Source organism: Pleuronectes platessa, chromosome 8, assembly GCF_947347685.1.
Source record: "Pleuronectes platessa chromosome 8, fPlePla1.1, whole genome shotgun sequence".
Classification (NCBI taxonomy): domain Eukaryota; kingdom Metazoa; phylum Chordata; class Actinopteri; order Pleuronectiformes; family Pleuronectidae; genus Pleuronectes; species Pleuronectes platessa.
The window spans coordinates 20,866,443-20,889,669 of NC_070633.1; positions in this window are offsets into that span (position 1 = coordinate 20,866,443).

Here is a 23,227-nt window from a genome sequence, read left to right on the forward strand (position 1 = left end):
TCACATTTGATAAGCCACTATATCTCAACTTCAAAGTTCTCAATAAAGCAGCGAGAAGCAGGCGCTTTGTGTTGTTGTTGTAAATGTACAGCAGGAGACTGCAGCCCCCCATTGCCTGGCAGCCCCCCCATCGGCCACTATAGCTCATTCACAGCTCCGTGAGATGACAAGGTTTGGCGCTTATGAAAATGGAACTTGAAACTCATCTTCACTCCCGGCCCCACACACACACACACACACACACACACACACACACACACACACACACACACACACACACACACACACACACACACACACACACACACACACACACACACACACACACACACACACACACACACACACACACACACACACACACAAAGAAAAATGCTGAACAATGACTTGTCTTAGTCACACAGCGGAGAGAGTAATCTCCGAAGTGAAGCAGGAACCAACAAACCTAATGTCACAGCTTTAGTATTGGGATGGTGGGGGGGGGGATGTAGTGAGGAGGAATAAATAGAAAGTGTATGTAAGAGGAAAGGACAAAGGTGGTGGTGGGGGGATGTGTGGTGAAACGAGGGAAGGGGGGTAGGCTTTATTAAATTCCACCAACATTTATTCCAAACGTTAATTTCATTGCGCTATCAGAGTCGTGTCAGGGTTGAGGAATGAAGGAAGAGCGAGAACACATCGCTTTCAAGTTCCACAGCGCGTTCCCCCTGGACGGCACAGGCCTCTCCCTCTAATTAAATCTCCCCCTGTTGTGTTTAAAAGCATAGGGCGCAATTAGAACATTTAGTTTCATTTAAAAACACTTGAGTGTCTTCCCTCCTACATGCCACAATTTAATTATATTCAGCACATCGAGGAGTCCTGACGGGAGCAGAGAGTTGCTATAGAGATGACCACGGCTGAGCTGTGCTTGGAAATGCTTCAGAGCGGTGAGCCGAGAACTCACACACACACACACACACACAAACAAAACCATGATATGCAAACAAGCACAAGACCGCCTGTTTATCATTTTGTGTTGTAGATACATGAAAATATTCAAACGTGTGCATGAACTGCCACATCCCGTGTAGCACAGCCTGCAACACCACCAGCAACAAGCACACTATTCCACCAGGTGCCAGCCTCTTTCACAGATACAGGCCACAGGCGGTGCTCCTTTATCACCGGGAGCAGAAGCTACTCCCCTCTCCTCCCCTTTCCTCCCCCTCTCTCCCTGCCTGAACCGACCTCCTTCCCTCCTGCCTGTGTCCCGGAGCTGCTGATGCTCCCGTAGGCGTCTTCTCTCTCCCCCCCCCCCCCCCCCCACACACACACACACACACACACACACCTCCCCTTCGCCTTCTTGATTGGGTCTTTGAAGACAACACAGCAGAAATCAATGGCGCTGCGATGGCCACTGTCACAGTCATTAGATTCCCTCTTCTGATGGAAGAATGAACTGCATTTCGGCTCCTCGGTGCAGATCAATTATCCTGAGATGCTCAAAGAGCAAAGTCATCGGGACAACACATTATCTCCCACAGACATGTCGGCCCTCCCCTCTTCATTAACTAGAACCTCATGTGCTGTTGTACCGTAAGTTACTGTTCTTCCAGAGCTGGTGCGTTCAAGATGCTGAGACACACTTCTACCAGTGATTTAGTCTGTACTTTATAAATCAGTAGCTGTAATATCCAGCGGGTGGCAGCTGGCAGAACGGAGGTCACAGATATTACAGGGACAGGTCTTCATGTCATGCGGAATCCACAGTGTAATGCTTCAGCGTTGTCATAGTCCTCGGCTTCGACATGGCAGCTTACCACCTGGTGAGCAGAGAGAGTACATTCACCACATAACCTCTGGAACAGCTCGAAGCACAAGACACAGAAAATAACTTTTAAAACACAAAAGTCTCCTTCCTGAGGCTTTTGTTGAAAGGGAAAAAATATCACAGCAAGTCCCAATTCCAAATTCAGACTTACTGAAGCCAGAACTTTTGTTTGATGAAGCTCGTAAAGAGAGAGCAACTTTTCACAATAAATTTATGAACGAGCGAGAGAGTTAAGAGTGCAAAATAAAAGCCAGCGATCAGTATTCATGACGACCATAAAGCTGCTGTCTGTGATCTTGTTTGTGATTAATGAAACCAAGATTATCAAGACACACAAAAACCTAGGGGTTTAAAGAAGCTCTCAGTTCAGCGCAAACAGCTACTTCCATGCCCTGAGGTTGGGACCTTTTCCTGAAATTTGCTCCTCACATTTTCATTGACTTTGTCTGCCAAGTAAAATGTCTGAGTGAGCCCATGTGAAAATACATCAGGTAGATTCCCAGAAAATAAGTAGACGTGTTGATGACGTTTCTAACTCCAGATAGATGAAAAACTGAGATATAGAAATATCTTAGTTTAAAAAAGAAGAGCCCGACGTGGAAGAGGCCAGCGAAAAATGAGAGTCAACTGCTTTTTTGCTAATTAGATAATATCCTGTGCAGAAAAGTATGATGCCTGAATGCTCTACCAAGGCACCACCATTTCTCGCCTGAATGCTCAGGGAATTTTCCTGAAGAATATATATAAAGAGGTGACATACACATAGAAGATGGAGACGAAGATGTAAACTTGGAAAGACGATAAGACTCCAGAGCTTTTGAGCCGACAGCAGGGATGATGGGGCTCTAAACCAAAACCTGTGATTTCTGCAGCGGAATCCTCATCTAGATGTTCCAGAATTGTTTTTCCATCATGGTGAATGTGTCTGACCTAGACGATCTCCTGCTGCGTTCTTCATGCTGTGAGGCGAACACTGAGGTCAGAGTTCACTAGTGCAGAGTTCAATTCATTTTACACGATCTTCAGTTATTCTGAGATTAGTCACGGAAGCTCGTGCACAGCTGAGAGACGATCCAGGGTTTTCTCTCCAGCTTTCATTCTTTCACAGCACTATTTCTGCCAGGGTTCATGTAAACAACAGCCGGCTTTGCTCTCTGCCTCTGAGTGAAGTCGTTCTGAACAACACATGTTGTACAAACTGGTTCAGTCCAATCATAAAACCCGACCTTAAAAAGCAACTTTCCACAGTTTAACTTCTCACTAAGTGTTGTGTGAGTACTGTGTGGGATGACTTGTTTTTTCACACGGAAAACAACCTGCCTTCTCACTGTAGGTTCAACGGTGTGTCTGGAGCTGTTAATCAAAAATGGACAACACGTCTCCACTTCCTCCCACTATCCAGACGTCAAGCTAAAATAGCCCCGATATATATGCACCGTCATCTTGTGCATTTGGGGCCAGAGTCTGTGCAGCAGCCTTTAGGGAATGGAGCAAGTTCCCATCGATATGTGTGCGTCATATTAAACCATCTTTGAAAAATGTATTTGACTTGTAAAATGCCTTTTTAGTTTGGTCCATGTTCCATCCAACAACACAGTCGATGTGGGGTTTATGAACTATACTGCAGCCAACCACTAGGTGGCAGTCGAGGTGATTTGGCTTCACTTTTGGGAAGCTGTTTCACTATGTCTATCTTTATAATGTCTATCTTTGTACACTGATCTTCATACAGGAGTTTAGGGTTACTGTGACATTAGATAATTTGCCGCTGCCAACTATTTCCTTTTTTATAGACTTAGAACCCATTCAGTACATTTTCATGTATCGAGATAAAATGTATCAATGAAAACAGAAGTCCAATTTGTAAAATACTGGTTTATTAACACTCAGTCGGACCAAGTAGCAACCCACTGTGACGTCACCCATTCGTTACTGAGCTGATGTTTAGAAGCCTTAAGTTTGTAGTTTTGTCCAGAGTCATCTTGGTTTATTGAAACTAGAAGTAGCCATATATGGAGGAGAGGTTGAGCCTGACTGAGAGCCCATTTTAATGCACGTTGTAGTCGGTAACACCAGTGATGAAAGTGTCCACATTATGAAATCCCTGCCGCACTGCCACTAAATGATATCAGTGTCTTAATGAAGAGAATCCCAGAAGCCTTTTTCCACCAATAATCCTCACTAATCCTCTTTTTCCCCACTGTAAACATTTGGATTGGAGAATAAATCAGGTAATATACAGACGGAGGGGCGTACTCATGTGTTAATGGGACATCACCTGTTTCAAACAGATGCGTGCGCTCCAGATTCCCGTGCGTCGGATTGAACAGTCAAGTCTCCAGTGTACAACATGTGTCTAAGTAGCTCTGCAACGGCTGATTCAAATAAGCTCCAAGCCTCCACACAACCTGTCACAACAACTCGACAACGTTCCCTGCAGGCCGAACATTTCAGTTCCCCCTCACCCAAAGATGAACTCGCTAAAAGGTGTGTCCTCCTCGCTTCCGACCAGATGGTGTGTCACTCTGCATAGCTTTAAACTGCATTATAGCAGCATGCAGAAAACATGGACGTCATTCTTGGTGACTTCAGTTCAGTGCACAGTCTGCAGCCACGGAAGCTACTGACGCTACGTCAACGCTGGTACGTTGTAGTTTCAAAGGTTTTTACGAGAAACAGGAAGCAGATTGGCTATTCGCACTTGGTTTTTTGTTTGCAGAAAATATTAAGATGAGAATGTGTTAGTAAGTGTTAGTGTTAGCAACACTGTACATTCACCACTGGTCACGGTGGTCATCTCTGTTTCTGCACATCCACACTGAAACACCGCCCCTGAGGTTTCAAACTGAACTACGGCCAACAGCGTTTCTGAAGTATTCCATTCTAGATGCTAAAAGTAAAAATCAAGAAAATATCCACAGTTACACAGCAGGAGAAATATTCCGGCTCAGAGAGATATATTTGTACTCTTCCAGTTTTGGTTCTGTCACTTGTAAGAAGCGTCATCAACAGTCGCTCAATCTGAATTTTCCAGCTGTATATTCTCACATGGGCTCACCCGGACAGTCATGGGGTGTCAGGAACATTTCCAGAAAATGTCCAGAGCGACTGACATGGACGTTTGTGTGCCCTCCAGGAAATCTTCAGTTCATGTCTGAAAGCAGCTATATTAATGTGACACTGCTCTAATGATGGTGATCATACAGGACATATCCATCGGTACCAGTACGTTCATAAAGAAGTCTGATATCTTCCCCACTCCGGCTTCACTATCTGGAGACACTGCATCCAAGGATTTCTGTAACTCTTCAAAAACAACAATCTCAGATCGCGGCTCAGCAGGTAGTTGTGAAAATCGGCTTTGAAAGCTCTTTTCATTCTTTACATAACTACTAGGAGCTGGGGAACGTTTTCAGTGGTACGTCTCTATAATGGTCAATTTTTCTACATGTTGTTGTTGACGGCTGCTATAAAAGGGTTTTACCCTCCGACTAAGTTGCACCAATTAGTTATTGTTGAATACTCCTCAGCTCCGAGACACGCTGTGCACTTTCAGAGCTCAGAGTTCTGATCCTCGCCTCCCCCGCCTTTCCTCGTGGCCCTCTGCGGGTGGCTCGCATGGCGGTTACCACTGAAGACGGTTCGGGGAGATGAGAAAAGAGTCACACGCGTGTTTAACACTCAGATGAAAGCTGCGCTCTGAAGAGCACGGGGTCCAACAAGCTCACGGAAACATGAGGAGGTGTTGGTGTACCTGTGCGGACATGCGCCCACACGTGCTTGTGTGTCCGTGTGTTGGCTCTGCATGTGTGTTTGTGTGTCAATGAATATCTAAATGGGTCAAGAAGAGCAGAGGACCCGCGGTGAGCGAGTTGTGGTATGATGTCAGGTTCAATTAGCCAGACTGGCCCAAGGCTCATTACTCACAGACCACTGGGAGAAGGAAGGGGGGGAGACGGGGAGAGGAGGGGGCTGATGAAAAGGACACACGGGGAGCACTCAGCACCATTGGAGCTTCGTCTCCACCGCTTTCTTCCTCGAAACGCGACAAGACTTTGATAAGGGCACATGCACCCCACTCAAGACCTCGTATCATCCTCCTTCTGCGCCTCTGTGCCTCCTCGTCCTCGGCAGCTCCCTCCCATCACGCAGCTGCCTCTTCAAGAAGCAGCGAGGGGGCTGAAATTATACTGATGCAATCCGAAGGTTAAAAAAATGCTACCATGGAAACTGATTTGTGTCCATGTTCGGGCTGATTGAGAGAACTACTTTAATGATGAGGTGGTTTTTCCACAAGCTAAAGGTGATTAGAAGCAAAGACCCTGAGGGGCAAGCGGGAAGCCAAACAAGATTCAAGACCTTGGGCTGAAAATGTTTGAATTATCAGTGATTATCTTACATTACCTAGAAATCAGGTCTGAAAAAAGGAAGATGCACATTCTATTACAACGACCCCTTGCAATGACCTGTTGTCCAAGCAGCTGCTGGATCGATGGAGGTGAGCCTACATCTGTTTAAACCAACAGTGAGTGCACAGACGTCAAGAGCTGGTAAATGAGGAGTGTGTGAGTTTGGGACCCGTGGGTGGAAATCTCAAACACTGCAGCCCCACAGCTCCTTCTTTCTCAACTCCACCCCTTAGATTTATCAATTCTCGCTGCTATTGTATTCACTGGGAATAGAAAATATCTAGAATTCCCTCCAACAGTTTTCATTTCATCTGCTGCCTGCGTGTTGCCCTTTGGGTCCAGCGGATGATTTAATCATCCATTCTCAGCCCTGCTCCACCTGCTAGGTACCAGGATGAAAAGATGTGTGATGCCTCATTTCGCCTGGAGAGCAAACACACACACACAGAAACCCCCCCCCACAGTTCAGTCTGCCCTGTCCTCACTTAACATATCAGCAACAAGGAGCTGGATCAGAAAAACACATCTCCACGTCCAGGTTCAGGGCTCAAAAGGTGAGGTGAGGGAAACGCAGCCATGCAGGTTATGATGATACATAAACGAGGTGGGAAATAGGAGAGCGGGAGAAATCTCTTCATACACCTCAATTAAATTTAAATTGAGCAACCTGAGCACTGACGATGACCTTTATACTTTATATGACTTCATAATGGCTGTGATGCTGCTCTCGCCACTTGCGGCTTCCAGACAGAGTTGTGAACAGAAAGCAGCGAGCGATTGTTTCTGTGCGTAAAAAGGTTCAAGAGACTTGGTTCAAACGTAAGATTAAAAGCGCTTTTACTACATAAATGACAACTGTGAGCTATTGGAAATCATAATTCATCACTGGTAATTGCAACAAAAATAACTGTCGTGTATTCATTAGACTAAAACATGTTGGTATGTGTGCTTAAAACATAATGACAGGCTTAGGTGGATGATGCCTGCCTTTTGGACTCTTAGTCATTCTCAGAGAGTCCTCAAAACGGTTATCTTATTTACTCCCTAACTTTTGGGTATGACCTTTGATCTAGGGAATTGTTGCTGACCAGCTGATGTATGGATTCAGAGGGAATGTCTTTGAGTAACTTATCTTAGTCCTCAGACACAAAAATGTGCCGTTATAGTCAGAAATCCCATGTGGGATGTGTTTAACCTGAAGTCATGGGTGGAACCAAACTCCCTATATATGTGTGCTTTCGACCACTGCAAATCAGATTTCACTATTGGCTGTGTGTCTCCGGGTATCTAGATGCCCGCCCCGACCTGTAATTTCTTGTAATAAACTTTGTTACACTGAAAGTACTGGGTCCTCGGAATCCTTCCTTCATCATCAACAACTTCTACAACATCATTGACCTCTCGGCTGCATCAAATATACGTTATAACAATTACATTTAATTTAACCAGTGAGATGATTTCAGGTTGGTGGAAACGTGTTTACTAAAAAGTATTAATTAAAGGACTCATATCATGCTCTTATTTTTAGGTTAATAATTAAAATTTGGGTTATTAGTTGAATAAGGTTGTAATGCTCTAATGTTCAGAAAACGCATTTCCTCAAACTGTCCATCGCTGCAGCTCCTCTTTTCAGCCTCTGTCTCTAACGCCTGCTCTTAGCTCCCGTCTCTTTAAGTGGCCCCTCTTGTTAAACCCCAGTCTGCTGTGATTGACCAGCTCTCCCACTCAGTACTGATTGGTCAACGACTTCGAGCACTCGTAGGAAAAGTCGACCTTCATTCTAGCTCTACCTGGCTTTGTTAGGAGCGGGGGGGTCAAACTATCCGCTATTGTGCATCAATAAAATGTGGGATATTGTGATGTCACATGAAGACGAGGCATTGAGAGGCAGTGTTTTCTTTTGTGTACTGTTTCCGTGTTACTTTGGGCTTTTCCATACACAAAATCCTAAAGCTCAAAACACACTAGAAAGGTAGAATTTTCTTTGATCAATTTTATCCAATTTCTCCGGTTCTCAGCCCCAGTGGAGAAATATGAAGCGGAGCAAACCAAACATACTTTTCTTCAGCAGCATCTCAAGTGCTTAAAAGTCAGCGAGGATAGGAGAGAGTTGTCGTCCCTGCAGCGTGTTGTGGGTCTGCCCTGGAGTCGACTCCCTGTCACTGGGCTTGAAAGGCAGAGGGAGGCAGCCAGAGGGGCATTCACACCCGGTACCAAAATCCCCTCATGGCATCCGGTAGAAACTCAGGTCATGAAAACTGTAATTAAAAACTGATGTTGTGATGAAAATAAAATATTGCGCAATAACTTTTTTAGATTAAAGCATAAAGTTGCTCAAGTATTAGGACATTTGCAGCTCCAGAGCTTTTAAGATTGGCTGTTATTTTCATTTTGTCTCGTTCACTCACTCTAGTCAAAGAAAGGACGAGGTTTATAAAGTCTGGTGGTTTCATTACAGCAGCACTTGGTCTGACAGTTGTTGCAGAGTCTTCCACTGATTTTAAAGGAGTCATTAAGGAATGTCCAAAGAAAGGATATTGAGATAGGATTGACAAGATTGAAATCATAGCTATATCATAGATTTTTAAAGAGATCTAGCTGTTTTTCAAGAAAGTCCTTATTTCTCATAGGGGGCCATATCTGCTCAGTTTGCCGGGAAGTTTTGGATCTTATAAAATGTTCAAGTTTGTACCTATGTTTAAAAATAAAGTGTTTTTCTAGTCAGTTTACAATCAAGCTATGATCAGAGAACCCTGTAATAAAAATTATATTTTATTATCCTTTCTGCTTCATTCCAGAATACTCGTCCACTTCCTGTCAGCCTAAGCTTAAGTTAAAACCCTTAAGAATTATCACCTCTTTAACCGAGTTGTTCAGACCCTTTAACTGGGATTTATACTCATCATAAAAACTTCCATCACAGGACGGCGGTCGATAAATCCCCTCAACCACATTCCTGTAAGATATTCTACGTCTGACTTGCACTGAAACTTGAGGTCAATATGATTTTATTTTTTTACAAACAAGAAGATCTTTTCGATTCCTGTTTTCCTCAGCATGTTGTCCTCTGATACCATATAAACGGCTTGTAGTGATTTCTGATAAATACAAAAAATTATATTGATATGACTTGGTTTACAGCCTTTGGGTTTATATCTTGTATTAAATGTTTTGAGAAGAGCTACATCATATTTATTTCATTGTGTATTTACTGATGGTGTTATTTTCTTTGTGTTCCCTGTGGTTTATTCAGGCTTCTGCTGTTTATCTTCAACTGAGCGTTTGTGACTCTGCATCTGGCCAACAGGGGGCGACAGGGACATTTTGGCTAATGTTGTTACGGTTGTCTATCTTTATCTACATGTGGATGAATGGATGGATAAATGAATGAATGGATGGATGAATGGATGGATTTTCAGGTAATTAGGACTGTGACTGCAGTCGTCTACCAGATCCCACTAAATCCCAGGAAAATGAATGAACCTCTGTCAGGTGAATATATGCAAATAACAGCTTTTCCTCTCCGCTCGCTGAAATCCACAACATCAACCATCCACCAGTCTGTGAAATATGGAGCCAAATAATCCAAATAATAGTCTGGAAATTGACATTGCATTTTCCGGCTATATTTTCTGAAGCGTAGAAGTAATCCAAATGTAATTAAAAGTTTATAAATGTGTGAGCATGCACGGTGAGTACTAATAACTAATATCTTCCACACTGCAGCCTCGCATTTTATCTCCTCCTCCTCTGGACGACCTCATTCCAAAACTTTATCTTTCACCTGGACAGCCAGAGGCTCCCCCCCCCCCCCCCCCCCGACCCAGATGATGAGCTTCCTCACGCCACAGTGGAAACACTTGCATACAAACTCTCACAGCTGCATCTGAGTCTAACCAGACCCGACGCAGGCAGCCCCACATGCAGAAAGCAAACCGACCTCATCTCCTGAGCTGCATAAATCCAGGATTGTCCCTGTCTCCTCTTTCTTCCTTCTTCTCTTTCTGCAGATGATGCATGCTCGGGCACAAAATAACTCTTACTCAAAATGATGACACAAAGGCACTCGCGTGTTTCTTTGAATTCTCTCCCAGGACCATATTAAAGAGCAGGAGGGAAACAAGCCTCGCCAAATCCCTTGTGTTTTGAATAAGAGCATGAAAGAGTGCAGGGATGAGGACTGCCAGTCTGAGTTCCAGAGATAAGTCTTGATGTTAAGGTTGTGTCGGAGGAAGACGCAATCAGAGTTTCGGACGACGCAACAAAGACGAGGATGGCTTTCAGGAAAACAGGCAGCCTCGACAGCCCCAGATAAACAGTCAGGTAGCGTTGAGGTCAGTGTCTCAGCACCTGCTTCAGTCCTTCATCCGTCCGTGTGCAGCTCCTGCAGCACTCAGCCGATTAAACAGCCGTGATTGATCGATGCGCCAACCCAAAGTTTAAGTATTTTTTTCGCACGCCTCATTTGCACATAGACCGAGATGTAAGAAGAAATGACTCTTTGACACATTCACTCAGTTCTTGCAATGTATTGGACGTAGATTTAAAACCCTGAATGCATTCTGTTAACAGTGGTTTCACACGAGCATCACACAGGGACACACAACCAGGGCCAGTTGTGAAGAGTTTCAAGTTCATTTCTATTTCTTCTCATTGGAGAAAAGATGAGACGACCTCAGTTGTACAGAACCTTTCATCACATTGTCATTCAAAGTGCTTTAGATAGAGAATAACAAAAAATTAATCAAACAGCAGGAGAATGTCAAAGCAAACAAATCAAGGGGGTAGAACAGCACAAAATATTTATAGACCTGATGTAATTTGATGTAAGTGAATTTTGCAAAATGAGTAAGTGTAATGGCATTCAGAAGAGCACACACACCTCTACAAAGCCCAAGAGTCAGCTACAATTCAATTCAGTCATGAACTGCGTCGACCAAAATGAGACGGCCTTGTCTTCTTATTGCATTCGAGATTTTAGTTTTGTTCTAAACCACAAGTGGTTCGTAAATGAGAAGCATATCCTAAAATTGATTCTCTATCAGACTGGAAACCCAGAGCAGAGATTTCAGACTTAGAAAAATCGATTGGACTGTTGTTTTTTTGCAGTTTTCTACATGTGCTTCTGAGAAAAGATCAGTAGTGGTTCAAGCAACTAAGGAAAACAATATGGATTCATTTTACTGAACCTTGTTAGAACATGAATTCCCATAAGATTCTTGCCGTGGTACCAGTGGCTGCTTTTGTGTCTTGATGTGGTTGTTGAATATTTAGGTTTTGAAATGGACTTATTCAACTCAAATTATTCAATGGACTTCTGGCTGAGATTCAGGTGAGTTGAGTCTGTCCAATATCAAGCTGATGGCAAAAGGTGATCATCTTACCAGGTGACACTCAGGACACATTACCAGGATCATTAATATAAACAGCACACCACCTTCCCCACAGAAATGAACATCTCATCGAGACTAATACCACAATTTTCATTCATCTTTGTACTCATATTTCCCCTCTATCTAATTTGTTCATTCCTGAGTGTGAAGCCTGTTTTCCACTAGTCAAAAATCCTGCTAACATCTGCAAACATCTGAAAACAAAAAATTTTGCAATTTAGATGAAAACACACCAGTGAAAACATCGCCAGGATTCTTTTGTATCCAATTTCTGCCAAAAGATCCCTTTCACCTAAATCTAACACATGAGACCTCTTAGTGTGTGATTTAAATATATTCACATTAACAACACATGGTGAGAGGCAAACATGAGTCAACAGGCGAAACCAGTTTGATGAACGAGTGGGCGTCTCAAGTGTTAAGCGAACATTCTGCCGCAACTCATCTGTGATGCAGAAAGCCGAAAGAAGCCCAGTGATTTAGTCCGTACCGATAGTCAGGGCACGGCAAAACACCGTAAATCAAAGCCGGCGCAGAATCCACCAGGATGTTTACTGATCATCAAACACACATATGGTATCAGGCATAGGGGAAGAGAAAGCGTATGAATGCTACCGAGCCATATATATCATCGCACGGGGTTTGGCATTTCACATTCATGGGTTATATTGTTCAGCCTCTTCACAAACACCGAGCACCAACAGGAGATTTACTCTAAAAATAAAAAGCACCGAGCACCATCAGCATTTCACTGTGCGTCTCGACCCGGGCGCCGAGGTGTCGTTCACAAAGAACCAGCCAGAATGATCTGAGGAACGTGGAGAGCACCGTGACGAGAAGATCGGATCGACGTGAACAAGGATCTCTGTGCGTGTCAGGATTTAAATTGTTAAGAGCACGAGGCTTCCAGCAGCATCCACCAGCATACGGAAAGGTCAACGTGATTGGAGAGAGTCCGAAAAGGTCAAGCCAGTAAAATGATCCGACGTCGGAATCATATGGTCGATGTTTTTTTCCGCATCTCAAGGATCTTTAGGGAAAAAAGTAAAAGTGCTTGCTAAGAGTTGCTGCTCTCAGTCGAGTGACCTGCTGCCCTATGTCAAAAAGCAGGATTTAATATAAGGAAGCACAGTCTGCCGGAGAGAAGAGTCCTCCCGCCTTGTACCATTCCACAGACTACTGAATGGGTCTGCATAGCAATAAGTTTGAACTCTTAACACTGCAGTTTCCATAGGAACTAAGTACGGAGGCTATCAAGGCAGACTGATGAGACGCTTTAAGTGCACGAGCAAGACTGTTTATGTTCGGAACACAGCCACCGGGCACAAAAGAACGACTTGGGCATTAATTATGAGGGATTATAACCTAGATTTATGAAACATGTTGAAATGACTTGAGATTTTTCATCATGCAAGCTATTTCTACAGCGCAAACATCACAAAAATAAACATTGCCTGAGGCAGGGAGCCTAATCTAAGATGGAAAGTCTTTGCCATCACAAAACAGAACAGTGAAATGAGAAGAAGCAGAAGAATGTGGCTGCTGTATTTGCTGGGGGGTGGAATCAACCACGGGCAAGTTAACTTACTTGACTTTTGTGTAGGAACGTTTATTTGTGTCGTGTTATTCTCTGTCTGTTTCCTCTGAGGAGCGTCACTTTAGAGGAACAGTGTCTCCGGCCATATTCTGTTTTTCTACTTAACGTATTTGAATTATTTATTTGTCTATCGCTTGGATCTTTTCCTCTGGTCCACTGTCAGCTGGGATTGGCTCCAGTGATTTTGGCTAAAAGCAGCTGTGAGTCGCGTATGGAAATAGCCCTTGAAGAGAACAATGCCCCCCCCCTCCCCTCTATAGACTCCTGGTCTTTTTTAATTTCTCAAAGGAAACCAAATCTCTCTTTTTCTGTCCCACAACCATTGTCTCTCCCTTTTTTTCTATCATCAGTTGGATTTTATATCTTTTTCAAAACTGATGCAAAGCTGTTTGGAAATTCAGTTCATCGGGTTTAAAAGGAATAATTCACTCTTTGTCAGGGCTGCTCTCAGGCGTATCAGCAGGTCTCAAACAACTACAGTAAAATGTAGAAAAAGAGATGTGTCTTTTTTTAACGATGTAACCTTCACTCACCACATACTTCCATGCGTCCTTCGATGACAAGATTGTTAAGCAATACATCCACAAGAGGGCAGCGCAGAGTTGAGTTCCTGAAAACATATTGATGGTGGAGGAAGTTACGATAATGTACCGGTTTAGAAAGACGCAAAGGTTTGTTCCTGGGCCTGTGAAAAGTTTCTGCTCAAAAGCTTCCGACATTAGTGACATTTCTTCTGTGTCCTGAATTTCTCGCTTAACAATTAGCTTGACTGCCCCTCATGGTGTCCAGTGGTACTGCTCGGTTTCATTTGTAGCTTTCAGAAGACTTGCAAAACTCACGCACAATAAACGCAGATCATGGAGGGAAGGCACCTTCTGCTTTCTTTGTAAACTTATCGAGCGTAAAGGAGCTCCAAGCACTCATGAGCATTCAGCCCCTAGCATAGAACAATGTTATTGTATATAAATACCACTGCTTGCTCTGCTCCCGTCCTGGAGACAGGCGCTGTAATGACATATGTCACTAATGGAGCGAGCACTCCCGAGCAGCACCAAATAAAAGCAGACAGGATTAATTGCAGCCTGCCATGGTGACCTTTGCTGTATGATAAATCATAAAGCCTAAGAGACTGGCATTAGCTTTGTAGATGGGAAATATTCAGCTTTGAGGAATGATGTCAGATCTCAGGATCTAGAGCCGTATCGACCAGGCCGGTCTGTGCTCGCGGCACACACACACACACACACACTCACATACACACACACACAGAGGCTTATTTTGTTCGGCCCCGTTCCGCTTGAAATAGGAGAGACACCGGAGCTCCATTGTTTAAGTAGAAGTCAAATTCCTATCATCATTCAGTAAAGAGGAGCATTCCCGCGGTGCTCAATTAAGCGTCAGCAGGAGGAGCCACACTGGTCCCTGGTCTGTGAATAATGTAGACAGTCATTAGTTTCTCTTCTGGTTCATTCTAAGAGGAAACCACATTTCATCTGCTTTGCGGGACAATGTCGGGGCAGAGGCTTTCGAACGAAGCAGGTTGTTCACGCTCAATTATTCATCTGCAGCCTGTGAATGCAAAAAAAATTCACGTGGTGAGCAATCAGGAGCCAGACAACACTTATTACTAATCGCAGATTTAGAGAAGAGCAATTATATCCAAGGTGAAACGCGGTGCTGCAGAGTCAAATGTGATTTCCAAGTGATTTCATCATGACAAAGCAGTAAGCATTCATTAGCTATTTAATAGTGTAGAATATGAGGTAATGAACTCAGTGTGTGTGAAGTGGCTCCGTCACAGCAGCAAAATGTTCACGTACTTCAACACATCCTCCAACTTCAATAACAACCCGGGTTCCAACCCAGAGGAGAGCGACCTCTGTTATGTTGGTAAGTATGAGGAACACATGGTTGTGGTTGTACATCGAGTGAAGGATAAAAGACACAACAATGACTCGGTATCAAGTGATCTCTGTCCCTAGGGAGACATGTTGCATTGTTAGCGTTGTTGTTAGCTTTATTGTGTGTCTCACTTTTGCTTTGTACAGTTCAGATCACAGAAGACCCTGCAGCAGCGGCTGATTACACAACATATCAGAATCAATATGTGGGTTTCTGCTCATAATTTCCCCTCCACATCGCCCGCGTTTGATTGAACTCGAACACAAAGAGCCTAAATCAAAACAAGAGAGGAAAAAGACGATGATCCTACAGAAGCTGTACATAAAGAGAAGCCTGGGGCCATACAGTGAGAATCAGTTCCGGGAGAAATATGACAACAACCATCGTAGAAAGATCATATCAAACAGAAAATGATTTGCTCCCTGGGTAATCACGAAACCACAGAATGAATGTTGTTGTTTTAATGACAGAGTTAAAGCTTGTGTTGCACTTGTTGGCCCTGTTGTTAAACTGTAATTAGTCTCAGTGATGTGTGCAGTTGTGCGTAGTCAAATGTTAACAAAACAAAAAGTAAAGCTATAATGCATCATAATGTTCCAGCTGCATAAGAAGACGGATGACGTGAGTCCAAATCATTTGATCGCCCCCTGGTGGCCGGCTGCAGGGCAGGTAATGAAAGAGGGAGGTTTGCCTTCTCCATGTTAGTTGATGGGACATGGACAAACATTTTGTTCTCAATTATGGTTTCTGTCATATTACAAGCTCTTTTCACTCTGACAATCAAGTATGAAATTAAATTATCTGAGGAGTTGGGTTTAATTATTTATTAGATGCTTGAAAAAAAAAAGACATCTGACACTAGCTTGGGATTTGACAGGCACGTCTAGCAGCCTTGATACCACAGAGTTGCTGGATGGCAGGAGCCTTTCACCGGATACTTTAACTTTATTTTTTTGCATTGAGAGGAAGCAGAGGCGAGACGTCACCTTCAACTACACAGACGATGACGTTAAACATCATCTACCAGTGAGCAATTCATAGAAAAGGTTTGATTCAGATCTGCTTTGAAGACTTGCCAGAAAATGCTCCCTGGCAGTGTTCCTTCCCGTCTTTCATAGCTTGAAGGTTAGACTATGGAGGGGGAGGATTGGAAGTCATTTCTAATTAGTTCATCACCTTGTTTATGACATGGAGTGATTTTAAACTGCCATAAATACTTCATTATGTCTTTTAACATGACCTGAAGCCAGAATACTCACTGCAGTCTTCCAAATTACACAAGACAATTTCCTGAATCGAGAAATAAGTAACCAGTGCAACAATTTCTTCCATCGATTTTTTTTAGAGGGGGATTAGAGAAAAAAAAAGATGGCGCTGGATGAGAGGGAGGACAGCCGAACCCAGCCCGAGGTCACAGAGCCAGACATGACAGCGTGCTGATCAGAACATGTCACCTTTAATTGGACCACGTCAGCACAAGTGTGGAAGTCGACGGGTTATCGGCACAGATTGCACACTGCATTAGCCCAAACAGACCTGACACACACACACACACACACAAACACACACACAAACACCAGAGGGATCGGCTCACTTGCACACACAATTTACTGGAAACCGTCAAGCAGCAGTTTAGTCGTTCGGCACAGTTTGGAGAAGAAGCTGCATCCAGGGGAACAAAGTCAGCCGCAGCTCTAAGAACAAGGTCCAGCTCAGTGGAGGAGCCTTTAACTCCGATTAAAGGTTTAGAAGATTCAACCTGAAAGAACTGATTAGATGTGTTGTTTATTCTTTGCTGGAATTGACTGGTAAAGCATCCCTGACGCCACAAAGACACGCAAAAACGATTTGTAAACACAAATACCAAAAATCGTGCATCACTGATTAATTGACACGCGTCGGATAATTCATCAGCAGTGAAATGCAGCTGTCAGAGGGGGACTCTGCGTCTGAGTCAGCATAAAAGCAGAAATGTTCAGGCGGAGACTTTTGTCAAGTCCCCTGTCCCACATGCTGACAAACGCAGATAAAAGCAAAACAAACGAAAGCCAGCATCTTTAGTGCACCGGATGACAGGATTGAGATAAAACATCGACTTTCACATTTGTAGCTCGCTGCACTGCTGCCTGGTTCAGGGCGAAATGTTTGATCTCTTTCCTCTTAACGGGGAAAATTAAAAAAGAGGAAGAAAAAACCTCAAAGTCTAGTGCCGTGTTTTGGGCTCAGTGAGCTTGTCAGCGAGCTAATCTGCTCACTTTGACCACCACAGTCATTAGGATTCACAGCAACCAAGAATATATACATATCAAATGGTCCATCTTTCACTGGATGAGTGAAAACTCTGACTTGATTGGGATTCAAGAGGAAACTGGGAAATCAGTAGAATTTAATCTTCTAGGGAAGATGAATATACAAATAAAACACATTATTATTATATCCGAATGGATGCAAACTTTGGGTCCATTAACTGAAGCCAATGCAGAAGTGGACGATAAAGCACGGGAGCCATTGGGGCATTTGTGAGATTGAAAGCAAGTATTGTCCAATGGGTGAAGGTCACAGGTGTAGGTGGGTGGGGCCCTGCTGTTTAGCTCTCAGTCAGGCTCCCTCCCCCCCGGCTCCTCCAAACTCGAGGTTTTAAAATTGCAAATTCTAAACCAATGGGTGATTTCACAGCAGGTTGCCACCTGCTACAAATGAACAAATATTTCATTGCGATCCATCCATGATTGTTGAGATATTTTAATATGGATCAAATGGGTGAAGTGATGCTGTTTCCATCCCTCAGGGGGGTTTAAAACACAGGCTGACATTCAGAATTAAATATCCATCACTCACACGCTTCTTTATTTCTGTGTCATCCTCTTTTCTAACAGCAACAGCATTCCCTCATCTGCCCTTAATAACAAACTGTAAATTACACAACTGGTTGCTCCAGGCGGCCCCCCCAACCCCCCTCCCATCCTGCCACATTATGAATGAGTCGCCACACGGGGGCCATGCTGTGAGCTGGCCCTCGGAGTGGCTCCCAGAGCAAGGCCTGCCCGACCGCGCAGTAAATAACCAGCATAAACGTGTCGTGGGAGACAACCCGCAGACGCCGACCCATTTAATGTTAATAGGAAAGCATCGTTTACCAGATTCTAAATAATAGCTCGGAGTCGCCACGGTCGAGCATCGGTACCGCGGGCGCAGGAATTTATGGAGTTAGCAAATTGCTTTTCTATCCCCATTCTTCCCCCATTTGTCGGTTGTGCCATCTTTCAGCATGGGGTGGGGATGATGGAGGGGTGCGGGGGGAGATGATGGGCCCATTGCAGCCGGCTTGACTGAGCACACCTGTCCCACAGCCACAGACCTGGAGCTCAGGAAACTCCAAGGTGCACAGTAACCACCCGTACATCTGGCTCTCAGGAGCAGCAGCCACTTGACAGGACACCGAGATATTTCGGTTCCAGCCGGGCCAGAGGTGGTTAGATGTGACTGGTGGCACTTTGGTTGGACAGGGAGAGAGGATGCACAAGACACAGCTGGTCTGTGGTCAGCAATGTTGAAAACAACCCATTAAACTGCTCTCTAGCTTGAATGTGTATAAAAACCCTGGGGGATTCAGTATTGTCATTTTTTTTAAACAATTTCCAATTCATTTTTTTGATTATTATAGAAGAAAACGTGACACACGGTCCAAGTTTGTTAAAATGAAACAATACACCTGTAAATATTCTGACTTTTATCTTGCTGTTGCTGACCTCCAGTGGTTTATCATCTTATCTTGCTGCAGTGATCTGACACGTGTTCTCCAGGACCCTGTGACATCACCGCAGTGTGTGGCTGTAGGTTTTGTTTCTTCAATTAACATCAGCAGGACAAAGTGTCTGAGACCAACTCTAAATAAACTAGAGTGACCAGAGGAACCTGTCATCCAGAGCAGCAGCATTGCATCTCTTTTTAAAATTCCTTTAACAGTGGAAGTCAATGACAGAGGCCGAAGTTGTCTCCAGCTTTTGCTTTTCAGACACTTGTCAATGCGATGGATTCAGCTTTGGTTAATTAAAGTAACAATTTAAAGTAAAACCTGCCGCAAACTAGCCTCAATAACAATAAGAATAGATTCGAGATTACTACTAGAAATCGTAACTTCTTCAATTTGTCAGTGTAAGTCCAAGTCAACCACAAATGATGCCGACACCTAATTAAACTTTTCTAGCTGCTATATTTCCACAAATGCCGATTTACCGAGTTGGTCTGATGTGTTTCGAGCTCTCTGCATGCATAGTTAGGAATTGGAACATCAAACCAAGATGAGATTATGAAAAGCGACAGAAACATTGAACAAATACAAACTCAATTGGATTTATATAGGTTTTTGGAAGTTCTGTGAAAGAGTAAATAGCGAAAAATGTTAAAAGGGATGAAAAATTTGCACTGATATCTCCAGCTGAGCTGACTGTGTAGGGACTCCAGTAGAAATGCAACACTATCACTAATTACACCATAAAGATGAAGGGCAGATTGGACAAATGTCAATAAAAAACAACAATTATCCTTTGCACAGAAATAAATCTTGCCTCTTTCAATGCAAACATTCAGTCGTGCAATAAACAAAAAGGAAACACAGAGTCTCTGCCCCCTGGAAATAATCAATGAGGTCAGAGCCGGGGTCAGCTGTTATCGAATCACTGGAGCAGTTTGATGACCGAGGTCACGACTTTTAAATTCATCGCTGTTTCCCCCGGAAAAGAAAAACATCGCACCAGACGAACTGTTGATGATCACAGGGCTTCCGTGAAATCACTGCACCTGAACGGCCCTCACCTTTTCACTGTGAATAACAGAAGAATCTTGTCAGTAAGAATATGTAAAGTCACCGGTCGGTTGCTAATTCTTAACACTTCGCTACAGTTACTGAAGACCCCGGGGAGACTTTAACAGAGGATGACATTTTCAGATCACTCCTGAATTAAAAAATAAAGGGTTGGGGGGGAAGGAAAAACATGCCCGAGACGCTCTTTAACGCAGCTTGCTCCCGACAGAACAGTTTAAATAACGCAAATCCCCAAATACATGTTTAGCTCTGAGCAGACGAGAGGAAAAGATGCCATGAAGGAGACCAGCTCCCTGCATGAAGTATTTAGGATCGACATCACACTCCCAAAACTGTGAAAAGCCTAAAAACAGAGTCACAAAGGGAGTTTACCTGTTCAACTAAATAACGTAACAAGCTGTAACACTTGAACAAGACTAATTAGTAAGGAAGTCTAACGTTCATCAAATGGCTGTTAGTTAGTTAGAGCTTAAAGAAATCAATTAAGGTTATAAACAGTTCTAGTCTAGTTTAATTGGATAAAATGGTTAATTAAGCCTGCTGGGATTAATTGTTAAAAAGTTACGATAATAAGCTAAAGGTTAAAAGATTAAAAAATTGATAAACGACTGCACAGCTGCTCTTGATGTATAGCAACAAATTTTAATTTTAATTTGCTCTAAATATATACGATACAAGAATCGTTGTTGCAGCTGAGAGTGTTTGAATTAGCAAGGAAGCAGAGAAACGTTCGTCAACTGGCTAAAAGCTAACAAACGCTAAAAGGAAGGAATTCATGTTTCAAACAGCTGGGTTAAAATTAAAGCTAAAGTTTCAAATTGATTTCTATTTAACAAGAGAAGTGAAAGTAAACGTAATTGTCAATGCGGCGATATGTGGAGGACATACACTGGATTAAATTAAAAGTTTCTCTCTGATCCCCGGTGTAAACAAATAAGTAGTCCGAAAATATAAGAACTCAACATAGTAAGTACTCAAAACGCAGTAAAACACAAAGTAAAGAGTTGATATGGTTAACTGAATGTAATGTGGAAAACAACATAAATAGTTTGCTAAAAGTAACGGATATTGTTGGATATGAACGCTGAATGGATAAAACTTCTAGCCACTGACGCTTCAATTGTTAAATTCGACCTGAAAGTACATTATTAATTTTGACATGAGGTCAATGATGTCCATGGATTCAAACGAGCCCTTCTGTAAAGTGGTTGTTGTGTCAGTTTAAGGTTAACGCAGGTCAACTGGGTGGTTCCTTCAGAAAGCATCCGCCTCCTCTTTATCTGACACGAGCGACCGTATATTCTCCTGTTGAGAATTAATAAAGAACATTAAACTGGGAGGACGCTGTACAGTTTAATCTATAGCCTCTCCTCCAAAGCACAGCTGGAGGGAGAGAGCTGAAGATGCATAACATAAAAGATGACCGGGGGGGCATGTAGACGGAGATAGGCAGTGGCATGAAAACATCCCTGTAATCCTTTAAGTGTCTTTCGCAATAATCGTTCGGAGCCTTGAGAAAGGCTCCTCCCCTATAAATGCCAAATCTGATCTTAAAGGAAACCACTGTATGCAATCGTGGCCACCGAGCTGCACTTAATGATTCCTCTCATGTCCTCACGTTTACAGATGTTCTGTTGCAGTCCTCCAGTTTAAAGAGATGTGATCCTATCGCCAAATCAGACCGGAGCGCCCGAAGACGTGCTCCTGTTCCGAGGAAAGTGATTTCTAGGTACAGAGAGATTACCCTCCATGGAAAGGACTTTCTGACGGACGCAGATTGGCGACAGTGAAAAGGTCAGAGTGGCAATACAAGTCATTTTCGGAGTAATTCCCGTGCGAGGCAGGATTTGTCTGTTTAAACCTCCTCTGAGAAGCAGTCGGCTGCTTTGTAAAGAAAAGCTGAGTAAACCATTCGGTGCTGCCACAGAACCAGAGCTCCATCCTGGACTGAAGTGTCACCACTTTACCACGATGACGAGACACAAGACAAGCCTGCAAAGAATCCGAGCCAGAGGAAGAGGGAGGCTTTCCCAATGCTCCACCCCAAACTGATTGCATCTCCATGAAGGGGATTTATGTCTGTGCATGGGATTGATTCATCAAACATAAACACACTGTCGGCATTCGGACACAACAACACTGACAAATGTGCCACTAACACTGATGCATTTCGTGGTAATCATTTCTCACAGCACAAATATCACGCCGGCCTTTCAGTGAGGATCTACTAGGGGGGGGGGGGGGGGGGGGGCAATCAGTTATAGTTCCAATTCAACTCACTGAAAGAAAAATGTAAGGCTGATTCAAATATATGTTTAGGTTCGGATCATGTGTTTTATGTGAATTAAGGAGGGCGGTGACAAATGGATTAAAGATAGGTGACATCCACAGCAGCAGACAGGAAGACTTATCCCACAGAGTGCTGCATCCTTGGGGCCCTCAAAAAAAACGAGGAGTCATGAGAGGCACGGTGCGTAACAGTGGGCACAGGCTATAATTACTCATCAGCTCAGTCTGCCATCTCTCTCACACACACACACACACACACACACACACACACACACACACACACACACACACACACACACACACACACACACACACACACACACACACACACACACACACACACACACACACACACACACACACACACACGGAGGAGGAAGACAACCTCACAGAAACACTATTCCTTTTCGCTCTGCAGGGGATGAGAGTTGCAGTGGAACTTGCGGAGGACAGATCTTCCTCCAGACACGCAGCGCACACCGGGGCGCACACTTCATCAGTGACTGGGAAATTCACTCCCTCTGATCCGCAATTAGTGGAAGGAGAAGCTGTGACGTGTGCGCGTGTCACTTCGCTGTGCGCGGAGTTGTTCAGAACGAGGGGAACATCAGGGTGAAGTGCTCGGGGAACACGCTGCTGCCAAACGGGGCCAAAAAACGTCCGGTTGGGCACCTTTTGTTCCGACGTCTCCACCGGCCAGACTGGAGGCGCGCACGGACACAATCACACACAAACACACACACACACACAAATAGACACAATAGTTCTCCAGGGGCTCAGCGGGCACAAACACATCCATCACAAGGAGAGCGTCTGTTTAAAATAAAAAATAAAATCCAGCTTCAAAACTGTGCAGAGCGACGCACAACTGCAGAATCCAGCAGCTCCTCGGTCTGACCGAGCGCAGGTCTCCGGAGCACTGTCACACCTTGTCCCGGTGCTTGTCCCTGGATGCATGTGAGGTTTACCCGGCTTTTGCCCAAACACACCTCCCGC